The 20,234-nt window shown below is 44.4% G+C and overlaps 1 pseudogene; it reads left to right on the forward strand.

The window, feature by feature from the left end:
• The first annotated feature begins 420 nt into the window (after positions 1–420).
• On the forward strand, positions 421–1,928 carry LOC126086658 (plasminogen activator inhibitor 1 RNA-binding protein-like; annotated as a pseudogene).
• The last annotated feature ends 18,306 nt before the right edge of the window (positions 1,929–20,234 follow it).

The following is a 20,234-nucleotide window of genomic DNA, read 5'->3' on the forward strand; positions in this document are numbered from 1 at the left end:
TTGGGTGCCCATGGTCTGTCTGCAGAACCCACCTATCTGTATGCTCTAGGAAACAGGGACATGCTTTCCTCAGAGACACATGGGGGACGATTCTTAGCCCCCTGCCTTGTTCAGAGTGTGATCCCCTGCGGTAACCAGATACCATTACCTACACCAATCACCCCTGTCCCTCTAAGACTGTAGGACAGAGCCTGTACCACACACTTGATGATCAGCTACCTGGACACCTGAGCTGAATTCATACAAGAAAAGTGAATGGACTCCTAGACTGATATACCTGAGAACAGCTCTAGCCACTGGGGAAAGGATGTCAGAGCTCCAAAGGCAAAAATCATCAAATTAGCTCACTCAACCAACCCATTTGGGCATATCAAAACAAAACAAAGGCCATCTTGTGGGAAGAGCTGAAGCAGGCACTCTTGGCTCAGCGCGGCCCACAGCAATCTGTGGAGGAACGCACCGCCCAGCCACCATCATGCCTGGGCACTTACAGGAAGGCTTCGGCTGCGTGGTCACCAACCGATTCGACCAGTTATTTGACGACTAATTGGATCCCTTCGAGGTGTTGAAGGCAGCAGACAACAAGAAAAAAGAAGCCGGCGGGGGTGGTGTTGGGGGCCCTGGGGTCAAGAGCACAGCTCAGGCCGCAGCCCAGACGAACTCCAATGTGGCAGGCAAACAACTGCATAAAGAGTCCCAGAAAGACCGCAAGAACCCACTGCCTCCCAGTGCTGGCGTGGTTGACAGGAAAGAGGAGATGCAGCCACCCATGGCACTTAAAAAAGAAGGAATTAGACGTGTTGGAAGAAGACCTGATCAGGAACTTCAGGGTGAAGGGAAAATAATGGATAGAAGACCAGAAAGGCAACCACCTCGGAAAAGACGATTTGAAAAACCACTTGAAGAAAAGGGTGAAGGAGGAGAATTTTCAGTTGATAGACCAATCATTGACCGGCCTATTCGGGGCCATGGTGGTCTTGGAAGAGGTTGAGAAGGCCGTGGACGTGGAATGGGCCAAGGACATGGATTTGATTCTCGTGGCAAATGTGAATTTGATAGGCATAGTGGAAGTGATAGATCTGGCCTGAAACACGAAGACAAGTGGGGAGGAAGCAGATCTCACAACTGGGGGACTGTCAAATATGAATTAACTGACTTGGATCAATCAAATGTGACTGAGGAAACACCTGAAGGTGAAGAACATCCAGTGGCAGACACTGAGAATGAGGAGAACGAAGTTGAAGAGGTAAAGGAAGAGGGTCCAAAAGAGATGACATTGGATGAGTGGAAGGCTATTCAAAATGAGGATCGGGCAAAAGTAGAATTTAATATCTGAAAACCAGATGAAGGTGCCGATGGGCAGTGGAAGAAGGGATTTGTTCTTCACAAGTCAAAGGGTGAAGAGGTTCATGCTGAAGATTCGGTCATGGATCATCATTTCCGGAAGCCAGCAAATGATATAACGTCCCAGCTGGAGATCAACCTTGGAGAACTTGGCCGTCCAGGACGTGGTGGCAGGGGAGGAAGGGGTGGACGTGGGTGTGGTGGACATCCCAATCATGGCAGCAGGACTGACAAGTCAAGTGCTTCTGCCCCTGATGTAGATGACCCAGAGGCATTCCCAGCTCTGGCCTAACTGGATGCCATAAGACAACCCTGCTTAAAGATCCCAAACAACTAAGAAATTAAAAAAAAAAAGACTCATTCATACCATTCACACCTAAAGACTGAATTTTATCTGTTTTGAAAATGAACTTCTCTTGCTACACAGAAGTAACAAATATGGTAGTCAGTTTTGTATTTAGAAATGTATTGGTAACAGGGATGTTTTCATAATTTTCAGAGATTATGCATTCTTCATGAATACTTTTGTATTGCTGCTTGCAAATAAGCATTTCCAAACTTGAAATATAGGTGTGAACAGTGTGTACCAGTTTAAAACTTTCACTTCATTTGTGTTTTTTAATTAAGGACTTAGATGTTCCCTCAATTACAAAGTGATTTTAAATATTAGACATAATATTGGTTTTAATACCTGCTTTGTGTTTTCACACGTGGTCAGCTGAGACATGTAAACTTGATATGTCAAATTTTATGCTGTGTGGAATACTAACTACTTTATGTATTTTAATTTAGTTTTAATATTTTCATTTTTTGGGAAAAATCTTTTTTTCAATTCTCATGATAGCTGTTATATATGCTAAATCTTTATATACAAAAATATCAGTACTTGGACAAATTCAAAGCACATTGGTTTATTAACCCTTGCTGCTGCAGTGATGCATGGTTCATTAGGTTCAAATTATACTTGTTCACGATTTTAACTATATGACTTTTCCATTTAAAAAAGCAAATTAGATACATTATAGGTGAAAGTTGTTTAAGCTTATTGTTGATAGACAAATCCTGTCGAGTGAAGTAGTTACATGGGTATGGATTTTTTCCCCCTCCAACAGAGTAGTGGAATAGTTTGATTTGGCTAATGCATAATATTTAAAGTATGTAAAATAAGTGTCTGGCCCTTCAGTATGATTTGTATATTTGAAAGGTCCCAAAATCAAAATTGTCCTTCTTTAAACAACTCTTTAACCCTTCCTTGTTCTGAAGAAACCAAAGGGCACTGGCTAGTATGGTGAGAGGGGGAGTATTTTAATTTTTGGAATTTGGAAAGCAGGCAGCTTTACATTATAAGGTTGGAACAGCAGCATAACTATCCATGAAATACAAACAAAAATCTTAAAAAAAAAAAAAAAAAAGCAAGAAGCTACAACACAGTAAGCAAACATAAAAAACTAATACAATAACTTATAGATGGCTCAGAGACAACAGTCAATATCAAGTCACATAAAGAAACAGACCATGATTGCCTCAGCAAGCTCTCAAAACAAAGAGTCAAGGGATCTTCTAGGTGAAAGTGCATTCCTGGAATTATCAGAGGCAGAATACAAGAAATTAATATACAGAACCCTTCAAGATATCAGGAAGGAAATGAGGTAATATGCAGAACAAGCCAAGGAACACACAGATAAAGCAATTGAAGAAATTAAAAAGATAATTCAGAAACATAGTGAAAAATTTAAAAAGCTGGAAAAATCCATAGGCAGACAGCAATCAGAAATCTGGAAGCTTAACAATAAAACTACAGAAGTAAATGCAATAGAAAGTCAGAGGAGCAGAACTGAACAACTGGAAGGCAGAATTCCTGAACTTGAAGATAAAACACTTGGAACTAATATATTTGAAGAAAAATCAGATAAAATAATTTAAAAAAATGAAGAAAACTTAAGAATCATGTGGGACTCTATCAAGAGAAATAACCTGTGAGTGATTAGAGTACCAGACCAGGGAAGGATAACAGAAAATACAGAGAGAATTGTTGAAGATTTGTTGGCAGAAAACTTCCCTGATATCGTGAAAGATGAAAAGATATCTATCAAAGATTCTGGTCGAACTCCACATAAAGTAGATGTTAAAGTCACCAAGACATATTATAATCAAATTAGCCAAAACCAAAGATAAAGAGAGAATTATAAGAGCAGCTAGGGATAAATGAAAAGTCACCTACAAAGGAGAGCCAAAAAGAATAAGCTCGGACTACTCAGCAAAACCATGCAGGCAAGAAGGCAATGGGAATCCTCACGAGAGCATTAAAACAACAACAACAAAAACGTTGCTGTTGCGTCCAACCTACAGCGACCCTATAGGACAGAGTAGAACTGCCCCATGAGCTTTCCAAAGAGTGACTGGTGGGTTGGAACTGCCAACCTTTTGGTTAGCAGCCTAGTTCTTAACCACTGTGCCACCAGGGCTGCCACAGAAGCATAGTCATCAACAATATTTTAAAACTGTAATTCTTAGTTTGTGTCATTTTCAATGGAGGTAATTGTTGTGTTTGTTGATTTTGATGACCTCAAAGAATTTTAAATTTCAGCTTTCTGAACCGTCTTTCATAGGATCCATTGGGATCATTAATGTTTAAAAAAAATTACCAAGGCTCATTCCAAGTTGGGATAATATTGTACTAAGCACAATTCATGAGTCAGATGTAGGTGGACAAAGAACATTAATGTATTTTTTAGTACCAACAGTTGATATTTTACACAGCTTAAAACTGTGTGAGATGAAACTTCTACAAGATATAATTTGCTAGAATATTTAAAAAAAAAAAAAACTTTTTAAGAGCCAATCAAATGACTGCAATTTGGATGTTTTCATTGAAAATACATTTTTTCTATTAAAAAGTCAAGATTTGAAAACTGAGTTTTTTATATCTTCACTTCAAAGGTGAAATCAGGATGTCTATAATGTCCTGTTTAAAATATATCTATTCCCATAATAATTGATAGTTGGATCCAGTGAGTCATACATGTCCCATTCCATTACTTCTCTTTATTTTGAAATTCAGAAATGTACTCATATGTCTTGTGAAAGTTTTACATTCACCGAACATGCTTTCAAAGTTACTTTTTCTCATTTGCTGTAAGCAAGGGGCTAGGCCTTCTCATAGGCCTGGAGCTTGATATACACTCTGGATTTCTTATTGGATGGCTTTATTGACTCTTTCCACTTGGCTTAAAATATCATCCCACATTCAGGAGTTGCATAAAAGGTTGTAATCTATTTGCACAAATATGCTTTTCATTTTGAGCAGAGGCACTTTCTCCCTTTGGTATTTTATGTATATTTTATTGGGATAATATGTGAATTTGTATGGGCATTGCCCTGATCACCATACATCTGAGCTTGACATCCCTTGAATATCCTTATATGTTTATAATGCAGTTTTTAGAATAAACATGAGAATATCCTATCTGCTCATTTAATTAAAAAGAAGGTGATGTATCATTGTTCTATATTTTAAGGAAAGCCTGGTGGCTTAGTAGTTAAGAGCTGCAGCTGCTAACCAAAGTGTCAGCAGTTCAAATCCACCAGGCACTCCTTGGAAACCCTGTGGGGCAGTTCTGCTCTGTGCTGTATTTTAAAAGGTTGTTGTTTGTGTTTTTTTGTTGCTATTTGCCATGGAGTCCATTCCGACTCACGGCAACTTTATATGACATAATGAAGTCCATCGTTGTGGCTGTTGTGTCAGTCCATCTCATTGGGGGTTTCCCTTGTTTTTGTTGCCTCTTTATGTTACCAAACACAATGTCCTTCTCTAGCGAGTGGTCTTTCCTGATGACACGTCAAAATAAGGAAAACAAAGTAGGTCTTGACATCTTCATTTCTAAGGAGCCTCCTGCTTGTATTTCTTCTAAGACTGACTTGTTTGTTCTTCTGGCACTCCACAGTATATTCAATATTTTTTGCCAACACCACAATTTAAATGCATCAGTTCTTCTTCTGCCTTTCTTTTTCATTGTCCGAGTTTCCCATGTATATGAGGTGATTGAAAAGACCATGGCTTAGGCCAGGGGCATCTTAGTCATCAAAGTAACTTTTCAGTGTTTAAAACTTTAAAGAGGTCGTGTACAGCAGATTTACCCAATGCAATACATTTTTTGATTTCTTGACTTTTCCTTGCATGGATATTGATTGTTGATCCAAGTAGGGTAAAATCCTTGACAACTTCAGTTTCTTTGCCATTTATCATGACATTGTTTATTGGTCCAGGTGTGAGTATTTTTCTCTTCTTCACATTTAGGCGTAAAAGGCTCTGTCTTTAACTTCATCAGCAAGGGCTTCAAGTCGTCTTCATTTTCTGCAAGCAAGGTTGTGTCAATTGAGTTTGTTAATGAGTATTCCTCCCATCCTGATGCTGTCTTCTGCATATAGTCCAGCTTCTAAGATTACTTGTTTAGTGTGCAGATTGTATAAGTAAGGTAAAAGAATACAACCCTGCCGTACACGTTTTGCAGTTTATTCTGTTGGAACAATCACCTCTTGATCTGTGTAGAGGGTAGACATGAGCGCAGTATAGTCTTCTGGAAGTCCCATTAGTTGTAATGTTACTCCTGTCTGGAATATGCTTTCTTTATTAACTGGGCGTTTCCTCTGTTGATCCTCTAGGAGAGTCCACTTGCCTTTCCTTACATTTACACACACAGGTAAGATTGACACACAAAATTAATCATCACAACACCTATGAAAATTAACAACAGTTCCTGTGGCCTCCCTTGACCCATTCATCCACCAGGCTTCATAGGACCCCCCCACCCCACCCCCACTCTAAGGGCCCCTAACAGGGTTCGAGCCCCAACCTCGGGCCCAGAGGCTCTTCTCAAAGCCACCCTACCCTGGCCACTCTCAGCGCCTTGGGCAGAGCATGAATTTGGACCCAGGAAGGACTCCCTGTTGTGACAGCTTCAGAGGAGCCGGGCATGTGTGAGCTTTAGCCGTATTTGCCTGCAGTGCCTCTGTTGGGAGTGCCAGGTCTATCTGTCTGTCCTGTGGAGCCAAAGGACTGTGCGTGTGTGTGTCTGTGTGCAGGTGTGTAATCGGTGTGGCTGTGTCTAAGTTTCTGAGTCTATGAGTATATTGATTGTGTGTTTTGTTTTCCCCTGTGTGGCTGTTGTGTGTATCTCTGTGCCCTTCTCTGTATATGCATGTGTGTGTTTGTGCATCTGTCAGTGAAAGGGTGTGTGTCAGTTGTGGAAATCCATGTAATCCATGTGCCTCTGTGGCTGTGGTGTGTGTGGGAATGTGTGTCCCTGTTGGAGTATCTGTATCCTGGATCCATGTGTGTGTGACTTTGCAACTTTGCGTGTTCCTGAGTGTGGATCTGTGTGTGCATGTGCCCATCCTGTGACAGTTTGTCCTGGGTGGACATCTTGGGTGGCCCTGAGTGTGTGTGTGTGTGAGCCTCTCCATGAGCCCGCACCCTTTGCCCAGGTGTGTCTGGGTGGTCCTTGTCTGCACGTCTCCATGCTCGTTGTGTGTGTACACTTCTCACTGAGTGTGTTTCTGTGAGCGTGTGTACCCCAGGAACACACAGATACAGAGGAGACTTGCTCGAGAGCCACCCTAGGGATGGGTGAGAGGAGACACTATGTCCATCCTCCTCCCTCAGGTGAGGCTGGACCCTTCTGCCCCTGCTCGTCTCAGCCGCTGCTGTCCTCCTGGTGGTCCCACCTCAGCCTCAAGGATGGAGGCAGTGAAGGGTCAGTTCACGTGGCCCCCAGCCAGGGGGCAACTTCAGAGGGCTAGAGTGAGTGGGAGGGCTAGAGAGGGTCCTGGGTTCCAGGGGAGGGTCTTGGGGAGTCCTGGATCCCTGGGAGGGGTGATTGAGTGGGTGTCCCTTGGGAGGTCTGGGTTTGAGGGCTCTGTGTCCCTGGAGTTGGGCAAGTAGCTGGACATTGGTGGGAGTTTTCGGGGAGTCCTGGATTCCTGGGCATAGGTTGAGTTGGGGAATTTGTAGGGAAATTCAAGGGGGAAGGCTTCTGGGGCTCTGGTTAGGGGTGAGTGGGCAGCACACCTGGGGAGGACTTGGGTCCCCAGAGAGCCCTGGTACCTGAGTCACCATGGTAGCCAGGAGCTGTGGTGATAGCATCAACAGCAGCGTTACTGTCAGGCACAAAGTGACAGACCCACTGGATGGTGGCAGGTGCTGGACTGTCTAGCCAGCAAGTGCAGCCACCAAGGGAGGGCCGAGCCCCCAGAAGCCCTTCCTGGGCCACTCCTGGGTTCACCCTCCTGTGGAGCCACGAGGAGCCCAAAGGGCTGAAGCCTAGGGCCACCTGGAATTTCCCTCCCAACCTCCATGTCCCTGACCATGGGAATGGGTACACTGGGCCACCTGATGGTGCTGAATCCAGGAGGGAGAACTCTTCTCTCAGATTGGGGATTGGGGAGGATGGCAGAAGAAGTTGTGAGAAGACTTAGCACAGGCCCAGGCACGGAACAAGCTCACAAAACAGAGGCGCTGTAGACGTTGATGGTGGCATTTTATTACCCCTCAACCCCAGTCCCAGCACTCACCTGTCCAATCCCAAAGGGACAGACCAGGGAAAGAGGGGTAGTGACTGAATTTAACTTTAAAGAAGAAAAATGTAGGAATCTAGGCACTCCTGATCCCCTTTGAAATCAACTCTCTTAACACAACTCCCCCCACCGTATTGGGGAAACTGAGGCTGCTGGGGGTGTGTCCAAGTTCACTCAGTGGGCCTGAGTTGACTTGTTGACTATATCCACCCAAACTCATTTTTCCGAGGTTCACTCTGTTTGATCTTGCCAGCAATGGTTTTGGGCAGCTCTGGGATAAACTCCACCTGGACAAGGAAGAACCATATCCAACCTGACTCAGTCCTGCTATCATTTCCTTCCATTTCCCACTCCCTTCCTTGTCACCTGCACAGACTCCAGAGAGGGTAACACCATGTAGGGGTCTCCATGGGGCTCACCAGGTATCTCAGGTCGTCCTCCTGACTTCGGGAGGGTGGATGTAGCCACAAGACTTGCTTTGGCCAGTGAACTGTGACATGTGTCACCTCTAGGCAAAAGAGCTCAGAATCCTTCAGATGGAAGGCTGACCACCCTGTCTTCCCACCAGAATAGTACGTGACGGGTGTCTACATGGTAGCCGTGCTTTATCCAGGTCCCAGGGTGACAGAACATGGAGCAGAGTTCCCAAGAAACCCATGATAAAAAACTTTCTTTGCTATCAGCCACTAAGACTCTAGAGCTGTTTGTTATTGTCTTAGGCTGGGTTCTATAGAGAAGAAAAACCCGTAAACCTTATATATGTATATGTATATATAAACCAAACCAAAACCAAACCCAGTGCCTTCGAGTTGAGTCCTACTCATAGCGACCCTATAGGACAGAGTAGAAGTGCCGTATAGAGTTTCCAAGGGACACTTGGTGGATTCAAACTGCCAACCCTTTGGTTAGCAGCTATAGCACTTAACCACTGTGCCAGGAGGGTTTCCATATATATGTATATATATATATATGCATATATATATATATATACACATGTATATATATAGAGAGAGAGATTTATATCAAGGAAATGGCTCGCACGGTTGTAGAGGCAGGAATGTCCCAAGTCCGTAGTCAGAATGGAGGCTTCTCCTGATTGACGCAGCTGCAGGGGCAGACAAATTCAAGATCATCAGGTTGGAGTGTAGGGCTGTTGTTCACAGATGGTGAAGATTGATGAATCCCAAGATCGGCAGGCAAGACCACAGGTAAACAGCTAGCTCAAGCGCTGAGAACTGGAGGTCAGATGAACAGGAGTCAGCTGGAGGATCCAGAGCTGGCAAAAGGCCCTGAGCTGTGTCAGAATGTCCCCCCACACTCGATGGAGACCACACACCCAAGGAAACTTCTTTTGAACTGACTGGCTACTCACAGCAGATCCCATTATTGAGGTGATCACACACCAGATCTCAACAGGGAAGTGATCACAACATCATGTGACTGCCAAAACCCTGAGAATCATGCCCCAGCCAAGTTGACACACAATCTTAACCATCACAGTTACCATAGTATGACGCAGCCCACCTTGCATCATTTTTTCTGTTTTCTGTGAGGCAGCATTGTTATTGCTGTGAGCTGCCACTGAGTCAGTTCTGATGCATGACGACCCCAAGGACAACAGAATGAAATGTTGCCTGGTCCTGTGCCATCTCCATGATCATTGTTAGGCTCAAGCCCATTGTTTTGGCCACAATGTATTTTGAGCACATTCCAACTGAGAAGGCTCATGTTTCAACTCTATACCAGAAAATCCTCTGTTGTGATCCAGAGGATTTCCATTAGCTAAGTTTTGGAAGTAGATTGCCAGGCCTTTGTTCCTGTTTTGTCTTAGTCTGGAAACTCCACTGAAACCTGTCCACCATGGGTGGTCCTGCTGATATTTGCAATACTTATCTGCCTGTTGGTCTTACTGGTGTTGTATGATGTGAAAGCTATGAGGCAACATAGCCTAAAATGAAAAGCATTGCTTCTCCTATGAAACAGGGTCCTCACCTACCCACATCATGGTCCTAAGGACTGGTAGCTCCACTCAGGTCACCCAGCCACCCGTGAGAGGGGTCCAGAGATAACTGGTACCTCCCAGTCCTTACAACCAAAAACTTTGGGTGCCCATGGTCCCTCTGCATAACCCACCCACCAGCACATTCTAGGGAACAGAGCCGTGTTTTCCTCAGAGACACATGGGGGTTGGTTCTCAGCCCCCTGCCTTGTTCAGAGTGTGACCCCCTGCTCCAATCAGATACCAGTATATACGCCAATCACCCCTGCCCCTCTAAGAATGTAGGACCTGGAAATGGTGCCTGAGGGCTCCCTGCGATTGAGATCCAGTGACTCTTCTCCACTTCTGAATGGCCTGTTCCTCTCCCGCCCCTCAGTTCATTGTCTAGGCTTGCCTTTGATGCTCAGGCCTCCCAGCTTGTCACAAATGTACTCATTTCACTTGTTTTTCTGGGTCTTTGTCGTAAAGAGGGCTCCATGGAAGCGTTTGTCTGTTCTGCCCTCTTGGCTCCACCTCCCTTAGTAACATTCTTCAATTCAAAAGGCTGCACCTTGAGAACCAGCGCCAAGTGGCCACCCAGGCTCTCGCAGATTCTGACCTCGGAACTTCCCTCCTCTGGAGGGGTGCACAATCATTAGCCCACTGCTGTACCTGGAGCCCATTCTGGAGCGAAAGTTCCATCTACCAGTACATGCAACCCAAGATGACTCGACAGACTCCCAAACTTGGACAGGGGAGGGGAATTCCAAGAATGGGCAGGCTAAAGGGACTGAGGTATAAGATTTGGAACTAGTCTCCCCCTTAAAGATCCCCAAGTTAGAAAAAGAAGAAGAAAGTGGGAGGCTTCACTCTACCTGATTTCAGAACCTATTATACAGCCACAGTAGTCAAAACAGCCTGGTACTGGTACAACAACAGACACACAGACCAGTGGAACAGAATTGAGAACCCAGATATTAATCCATCCACGTATGAGCAGCTGATATTTGACAAAGGCCCAGTGTCAGTTAATTGGGGAAAAGATAGCCTTTTTAACAAATGGTGCTGGCATAACTGGATATCCATTTGCAAAAAAAATGAAACAGGACCCATACCTCACACCATGCACAAAGACTAACTCCAAGTGGATCAAAGACCTAAACATAAAGACTAAAACGATTAAGATCATGGAAGAAAAAAATAGGGACAACCTTAGGAGCCCTAATACAAGGCATAAACAGAATACAAAACATTAGCAAAAATGACAAAGAGAAACCAGATAACTGGGAGCTCCTAAAAATCAAACACATAGTATGCTCATCTAAAGACTTCACCAAAAGAGTAAAAAGACTACCTACAGACTGGGAAAGAATTTTCAGCTATGACATCTCCGACCAGCACCTGATCTCTAAAATCTATACGATTCTATTAAAACTCAACCACAAAAAGACAAACAACCCAATCAAGAAGTGGGCAAAGGATATGAACAGACACTTCACTAAAGAAGATATTCAGGCAGCTAACAGATACATGAGAAAATGCTCTCTATCATTAGCCATTAGAGAAATGCAAATTAAAACTGTGATGAGATTCCATCTCACTCCAACAAGGCTGGCATGAATCCAAAAAACACAAAACAATAAATGTTAGGCTGCGGAGAGATTGGAACTCTTATACACTGCTGGTGGGAATGTAAAATGGTACAACTACTTTGGAAATCTATCTGGCGTTATCTTAAACAGTTAGAAATAGAACTACCATACAACCCAGAAATCTCACTCCTCGGAATATACCCTAGAGAAATAAGAGCCTTCACACAAACAGATGTATGCACACCCATGTTTATTGCAGCTCTGTTTACAATAGCAAAAAGCTGGAAGCAACCAAGGTGTACATCAGCGGAGGAATGGGTGAATAAATTGTGGTATATTCACACAATGGAATACTACGCATCGATAAAGAACAGTGACGAATCTATGATACATTTCATAACATGGAGGAACCTGGAAGGCATTATGCTGAGCGAAATTAGTCAGAGGCAAAAGGACAAATATTGTATAAGACCACTATTATAAGATCTTGAGAAATAGTAAAAACTGAGAAGAACACATACTTTTGTGGTTACGAGGGGGGGAGGGAGGGAGGGTGGGAGAGGGTTTTTTACTGATTAATTAGTAGATAAGAACTGCTTTAGGTGAAGGGAAGGACAATACTCAATACATGGAAGGTCAGCTCAACTGGACTGGACCAAAAGCAAAGAAGTTTCTGGGATAAAATGAATGCTTCAAAGGTCAGCGGAGTAGGGGCTGGGGTCTGGGGAACATGGTTTAAGGGGACTTCTAAGTCAATTGGCAAAATAATTCTATTATGAAAACATTCTGCATCCCACTTTGAAATGTGGCATCTGGGGTCTTAAATGCTAACAAGCGGCCAACTAAGATGCATCAATTGGTCACAACCCACCTGGATCAAAGGAGAATGAAGAACACCAAGGTCACACGATAACTAAGAGCCCAAGAGACAGAAAGGGCCACATGAACCAGAGACCTACATCATCCTGAGACCAGAAGAACTAGTTGGTGCCCAGCCACAATCGATGACTGCCCTGACAGGGAGCACAACAGAGAACCCCTGAGGGAGCAGGAGATCAGTGGGATGCAGACCCCAAATTCTCACAAAAAGACCATACTTAATGGTCTGACTGAGACTAGAATCCCGGTGGTCATGGTCCCCAAACCTTCTGTTGGCCCAGGACAGGAACCATTCCCGAAGACAACTCATCAGACATGAAAGGGACTGGACAGTAGGTAGGACAGAGATGCTGATGAAGAGTGAGCTAATTATATCAGGTGGACATTTGAGACTGTGTTGGCATCTCCTGTCTGGAGGGGGGATGGGAGGATAGAGAGAGATGGAAGCTGACAAAATTGTCACGAAAGAAGAGACTGGAAGGGCTGACTCATTAGGGGGAGAACAAGTGGGAATACGGAGTAAGGTGTATATAAACTTATATGTGACGGTCTGACTTGATTTGTAAACGTTCACTTGAAGCTCAATAAAAGTTAATTAAAAAAAAAAAAATTCCCCAAGTTACTAGCTTGGGGAGTTCATGGTTTAGACCCTGCGTTGCTCCTTATCTGCACGGATAATAAACTTGCCACTTTCTGTTTCCCTTAAAACTGTTGTCCCTCTTACTTCAATGGGGAACCCTGGGGCCTATGGTTAAGTGCTAGCTAGGGCTGCTAACCAAAAGTCGGCAGTGTGAATTCACCAGGCGCTCCTTGGAAACTCTGTGGGGCCTTTCTACTCTGTCCTGTAGGGTTGCTATGAGTAGGAATTGACTTGATGGCAACCAGTTTGGCTTTTTTTTGTTTTAATGGTAGACGCTAAGAACCTAAGAGACCTTGGGTTACAGAGGCAGCTGCTGAGGCCCATATGGCAGATTGGGCAGGGAAGGTGGAGGACACCAAGGGATGGAGGGGGACGTCATCCAGGTGGGTTACTGGGCCCTCAGGTGGGTGGGGGAGTGGGATACCACTGGGGTGGAGGAGGGGGACCCAACTCATGAGGAGGAGGTCGAACCCACCCACCAGGGGGAGGGGGACAGCAGCCAGGTTGACAAGGGTCGCAGCATCCGGGTGGGGGGGATGGACGGCTGCTGGATGGAGTGGGTGGACAGCATCCGGGTGGGGTAGGTGGATGGTAGCCAGGTGGGGTTGGTGGACAGCTGCCCGATGGGGTGGATGGACGGCATACTGGCGGGTTGAGTGGAGAGCAGCCTCCTGTGTTAGGCAGAAGCCAGCTACCTGGAGCCAGGGGAAGCGAGCTGGGTTGGGGAGAGGGCTCCCAGAAGGGTAAGGGAGGGGGAAGCTAGCCAGGTGGGGGAGGGGCTTGCCAGAGCGGTGAAGGAGGAGTGCGCCAGCCTGGTAGAGGAGGTGGAGGCCAGAAGGGAGGGGGAAGTGAGCACCCTGGTGGAGGCTTGGGAGGACAGCAGGGTATACAAGGAGGTGGAGATTCTGGCGAAGCCTTGGGAGGCCAGCAGGGAGGAGGAGGGGAAGGGTCTAGGTGAGGTCCAGGAACAGGGTTAGGAGGAGGAGGGGGAGAGTATAATGGAGGATCCAGAATACTGCTGGGAGGAGGAAGGGGAGGCTCTGGCCCAGGTTTGGGAACACAGGAGGGAGGAGGAGGGGGAGGGTCTGATCCGGATTTGGGAACGCCAGTGGGAGGAGGCTGGGGAGGCTCTGGCCCAGGTTTGGGAGCACAGGTGGGATGACGAGGAGGGGGAGGGTCTGGCCCAGGTTTGGGAACATGGGTGAGTGGAGGAGGGGGAGGGTCTGGCCCTGTTTTGGGAACACGGGTGGCAGGAGGAGGATGGTCTGGCTGGGGTTGGGAACACAGGTGGGAGGTGGAGGTGGAGGTGGAGGGTATAGCCCGGGTTTGGTAACACGGGCGGGAGGAGGTGGTAGAAGGTATGGTGAAAGGTCATTCCAAGATTGGGGAAGACATCCGGGTGGAGCTGGTGGCCCACCGCGTCTAGCCAATCCTTCTGAGAAAGGAAGGGTCCGTGCTGAAGCCTGCTCACCCTGCAGAATAGAAGCAGTTTCATTTTTAAAATACTTCAATAGGACAGACCAAAACACTATGAATTATAAAAGCTGAAACATAACGATGCAAGCAGGTGTCCACACCTGGCACCTCCCCCTCCACCAGGTCTCAAAAGAGAATCAGTGCCAGAAAACTCTGTCCCTCCCGCTGATCCCAGTACAGTTTAATTTTTTTTTTTTTTTACAGTTTAGGGGGTGGTAAAGGACGCAGCCAAAAAGCAAAAAACAAAAACTAGATTGAGAAGTCAAGGTGTACAAGAAACTTTGAGATCATACGTAGGAGTAAGGAAGGAAAAGAGGAAGCCAGGCCCCTCCTAGGCCTGTCACTTAGAGTCCAACCAAGCCTTTGGTAAAAAGGAGGAAAGTGCCCCCACCCTCAATGGTTGAATGAGGACAGAATTGAGTGTTTGGAGCCCCAGAAATAACTGTCAAGAAGTTGATACAGAGGTGGTTACAGCACCCTTTAGAAAGTCCTGTTCTTCCATTATGTGGTGTTTTCTGAAGCATTTGTTCACTCTTTCTGTGCAGAAACATATAGACTCTTCTCTACACAACATAGAAAGCCTGATTTCTGGGTCTTTCCACTTGACATTATGTTAAGAGCATTTTCTGTGTTCTGAAATGTCTTTGAAACATATGACTTTTAGGAGCTGCCTCCACTGTAAGGATTTACTCTAGTTCCACCATCCCTCTACCATGAGTGATTCAGCTCGTTGCCACATTTTCACTGTAATCCATCCTGTTCCCCTTGAATGTGGTCTCACCAGGTCTTTGGATACGTGGTGGTTCTTTCATTAGGGCAGCTGACTAGACGTGCAATTGTGCTGAATACAAGGGTGTGAGTATTTGGAAGGCTTCGGGTAGACAGTGAGTGTTACATTGCATTTCAGGATGGTTGTGATAATTCACAATTCCACTATCAGTGTGTGAAAGGGGCCCCAGAAGAGTTAATATTTAATTCCTTTGATAGAAAGAATTTATCAATTAAAAGTTTTCTAGTTGAAGTTCCATAGTTGTCTTGTTCACTGATTCTTCACTAAAAAAGATGAGACTGTTGTACAAAGTTAGCTTTGGTTTCACTCATCAATTTGTGTTCTCATTAGTAGTTTAAAGGGAAATCCAATAATAGTCCAGTGAGTATAAAAATTCCTGATTATTCATGATTCAAAGCATATGTATAAACAAACAAAAAAAAACCCAGGCCTGGTGGTGTAGTGGTTAAGATCTAAGGCTGCTAACCCAAAGGTCGGCATTCCAGTCCACCTGCTGCTCCTTGGAAGCCCTACTGGCCACTCCACTCTGTCCTGATTATCCATGATTTGAAGCGTATCTATAAGGTATGTTAAGACACTCACCGAACAGAGACTGAGGAGAAAGATTATTGCTAAAACAGCAATCTCCAGAAAGAGGAACATCGTTGCAAGTTTTTGATCCAGCCCAGGAAAACTATTGTCAATGAGCTGAGAGAGCAATGTTCAAAGTCACCTGAAGCCTCAAAAGAAATGTACAATATAGCAGTCACGTGGACTCCTGGAGAGAAACCCCAAATCAGCCTCCAAGAAGGAGCCCCACCCCTCAGATATCTCCAGTGGATTTCTCTGCTTCCAGGAAGCTTGGCAGCTGGCCACCTGGCGCTTCTTCTGAGTCTGGCAGTGTTGTTAGAGGTTGTGAGTGTCCTGTCTGTAACGGGGCTCAATATCTAGTTCCCCAGAGACTCTACCTGCCCTTGTGTCTAATCCTGAATCACACTTTTCTCGTGGATACATTGACTTTTTAACATTTTAAAGACCAGCATAGGGCAAAACAAAAAAAAAAAAAACAGAAAATCACTACAGAGATGTCTTATTCAGAATTAATCAACTTTTAGGGCTTGAACAAAAGCAAAGTGGTGACCATGCAGATGACACTAACAACGTGAGACTTCTCTAAGATCCTTGATTTTAATTCTATTCCACTCCTCTGTGCATGTAGACAGACTTCATATGAGTAAGTTCGGACTTTTCTGATGCCTGGTCGGGAGAGATTGCTTTGGTTTGAACTGTTTGTTCTTGAAAACTCATTACTTTCATTCTAAACATTTCCTTCAAGACAGTGTGTTCAACAGAGATACACATTCGACAGAATATGATTCAGCAACAGAAACGAATGAATTATGGAAGGAGGCAAGAATGATCCATCTTGAACTTGCAAAATGCAAGTATAAGCTGGGAGAAACAACCCTGTAAAGGGGCTGCTTTCTGGGCTTTTGATTAAAGGGCCACGGCCCATTTGGAAAAACCAGCCCCCGAGGTCTCTTTCCAAGGTAAAGGGCAAACCCACTGTGGTATATTCATATACAGGACTTCTACTGAGCAAGGAAAACAAAGCAGCTACTAGTACAGCAAACATCCTGGATGAATCTAAAACGAGTATGCTGACTTAAAGGATCCTGGATAAAAACAAAGTAAATCTCGTACGCTTCGATTACACAAAAGTTCTTTAAAACTGCAGATCAGCGGTTGGAAGAGGGGTGCCAGAAATGGAGGGAGAGGACAGAATGAATTAAAAGAAGCAGCAGGAGTGTTTGGGGGTGAGGGTTAGGTTCATTATCTTGATTATGGTAATGGTTTCATGACGTATATACACGTCGAAATTCAACAAACTCCATACTTTAATTAATTAAACCCACTGCAGCCGAGTGGATTCCGACTCATAGCGACCCTATAGGACAGAGTAGAACTGCCCCATAGAGTTTCCAAGGAGCGCCTGGCAGATCTGAACTGCAACCTCTTGGTTAGCAGCCATAGCACTTAACCACTATGCCACCAGGGTTTCCATGCTTTAATTAGGTGCTGATTATTTTACATCACTGATACATAAGCCGTAGGAAAAAAGATTACATATACAAAGTGTTACAGTTTTTTATTTCCTTGACCAAAAGAATATTGCAAGTATCTTTAAAAAGTCAACAGGATATAATTTATGAATTTATAAGCCAATTTAGAATTGAGGAAAAAATACATACTTACATTATGTGGGAATCCTGGCACTTCACAATGGTTAGGAATATACCCAACCTGTATGAAAGCGTGAGAAATAATAAGAATGAAAATTCTGTGTTAAAGAGAGTATATGCGAGATAAATATAGATATAGTTATAGCCATAACTAGGAGAGGTAGGAAGTTGCCATCATAAGTTCATATTCCAATGAAAGGTACAGAATACTGTTAACATCCAGCTTCTAAAATCATTGGTTTTCCTTCAACATTCATTTTCATTCTGAACCTAGCCATGTCATGTCAGATTTTTGAAGTCCATAAAAGATTTGCATAAAAGAGGAATCTTGTGTATTATATGATTAAAACTATGAAAATAGCAGCTAGTTAGCAACACAATTCCAGGTAGCTATTAACAAGAATTAGTTTTGTATTTCATGGTACTTCACCTGAACCAATGAATAGGAACATGGAAACTAATATGTAAAAGGAATATGCAACTTTCTGGAATGTATGATGGCCACAACAAAAGGCAGATCTTGTTTCTTTAAAAACAAGATTGTACAAGTATTTTAGGAGAAAATAACTTTGCAATGGAATTCATACTAACCCACATGGAAGTTCAGTTTCATGCAGATTGAAATCTCTCTGGAAAGTAAACTCTGAGCTCTCTAACACTGTCATCTCAGCCCTCACAGCTGAGGTGACTACCGTGTGTGATTTCAGGAAACACACTGTCTTTGAGTAGCCACTGTCTAAAAGGGAGCAGTCACCTCAGCAAATTCATTAAAGAAGCAGATCAGATGCATGAAAAGACCAAGGCCATCCTTTCCTCACTGGTCAAACACCCCAGTTCTGGGCGCTCTTGTTCCACCTGGCTATGGTCGAGACGCTGGTGTCAGGGGTGCCCTACTCCCTAAGTCAGCTCAGACGGGGCCACTAAACACTGTAGTTCTGCTGGTCACCCTTCGTGCTGGACTGAGTCCCCCTCAATCACCCCAGGAAAAGCTGTTGTTTAAACTAGTGTGAAAGAGCCCAATAAAAGGTGAGAAAGCATGGCATGTTCAAGGATTACTCACATTTTCCAATGGAGTAGTTGGTGGCCAGAGCACCAGGAACCAGAACAATACCCTTTGTACCTTCATGTCCTGCCCCCTTGAGGAAGCTCAGTGGGACAAAGAGTCGGGTAAGTATGGAATGGGGACAGGGTCAGTTGTATATGAGAGTGGAACAAGGGGTATGGCCTGGAGGGACAGGGGGTGCTTGTTCTCCTGGGAGGGGGGAAGGGGGGGAAAGGAAGGGAAAATGGTAGAGATGGCAGGAGTGGGATGGATGAGCAAGGAGAGCACACAGGAGAGAAGTTGGAGGAGGTTCCAAAGTTGGTCAGTAGGTGAGTAAGTCAGCAGGTCAGTAGGATGCAAGGAGCAGAAGAGTTGGACTTGCAGGATCAGTAGCCTTCTCCTGTCTGGTCGATGCCTTAGTAACCTGCATGGTTTATAAATTCTCCCTCGTCCAATCCCTGCCTTCGCCCCTGATGCATCACAGTAGAACCCAAGCCTGACACACCACAGGTAACCCACCGTGTACCATCCCCCAGCAACTGCCATACCAACTACAGGTCCTCTCTGGGACCATCAAGAAACTTGTGATTTATGGTCCTTCCCAACCCATCTTCCTTGTCCCCCACATTCTGGGTTGTTCCCCTCTTTCCTGAGCTCCCAGAATTTCCCATCCTAACTGTTGGCTACAAAACTTACTGCGTGAGTGATGACAGAGCTGCTAGAAGAAACAAACAGAAGCAGAGCAGGGGAGTTCACACCCCTGGCATCTCTCTGCAACTCGTATAATAAACAGACAAATGTCAGTGACGATGTGGAACATTTGAAGAGCAAACCGATACATATGTGTTTATCTCATTATTCCTAACAACTGTACAAGAAACGTTATTTTCAAGTACACATGGTACATTTACAAAAATCACTCTATTTTGGACTTGAAGCTCGTCTCCATTAATTTCAGAGGAATGAAATCACAGAGAACACATTTTCTAGTTTTATGATCATAACTTAACTGTGCTAGAAATAACGATATAGCGCTAACTAGAAACTCCCCGTGTTGGAAATGGTAATATGCCCTTTTAAATGAAACACGAATCAAAGGCAAAATCTCAAGGGAAAAGGAATATATGGGACCTCGGTGATAAGGATAACATAAAACGGAATTAAAATGCAACTCCTTTTGGCCTGGGAATTCCGACTTGGGTTGGGAAGATTTTCAGGTCTCAAAATCATCCCTTATTAACTTAGAAAATATCACACCTTAAATAGTTATAAAATGTCAATTAACTGTGTCACCCCACTATTCATTAGTGTGGATTTTAAATGATGCACATAAATGGGGAATGTATCAAGCTGACTCTCACACTTGAACTTCCTAGGATCTCCAAAGAACTTGTGCATTTCAAGAAAGTTTCTCAGCTTCAGTCCTGGGGGACAAATAATACCCAGAGAGCATGGCAACCCCAGGAATAATGGGTGGTGAGTGTCAAGCAGGTAGGCAGGGCCTGGGGGCGCCGGTGACTAGCACAAACCTGCACAGGTGATCATCTTTCCCAGGCCCTGTCCTGAGTTGAACTCTTATTTAGGTGTTTATCTGCATGATTGAACTTAGGTGTTTATCTGCATGATTGAACCTAGTGATTCTGAAATTTATTCAGGCCCATGGCAGCTTCAAGATTGTTACATTAACTCAAATTACAA

This window comes from Elephas maximus, chromosome 12 (assembly GCF_024166365.1).
Source record: "Elephas maximus indicus isolate mEleMax1 chromosome 12, mEleMax1 primary haplotype, whole genome shotgun sequence".
Classification (NCBI taxonomy): domain Eukaryota; kingdom Metazoa; phylum Chordata; class Mammalia; order Proboscidea; family Elephantidae; genus Elephas; species Elephas maximus.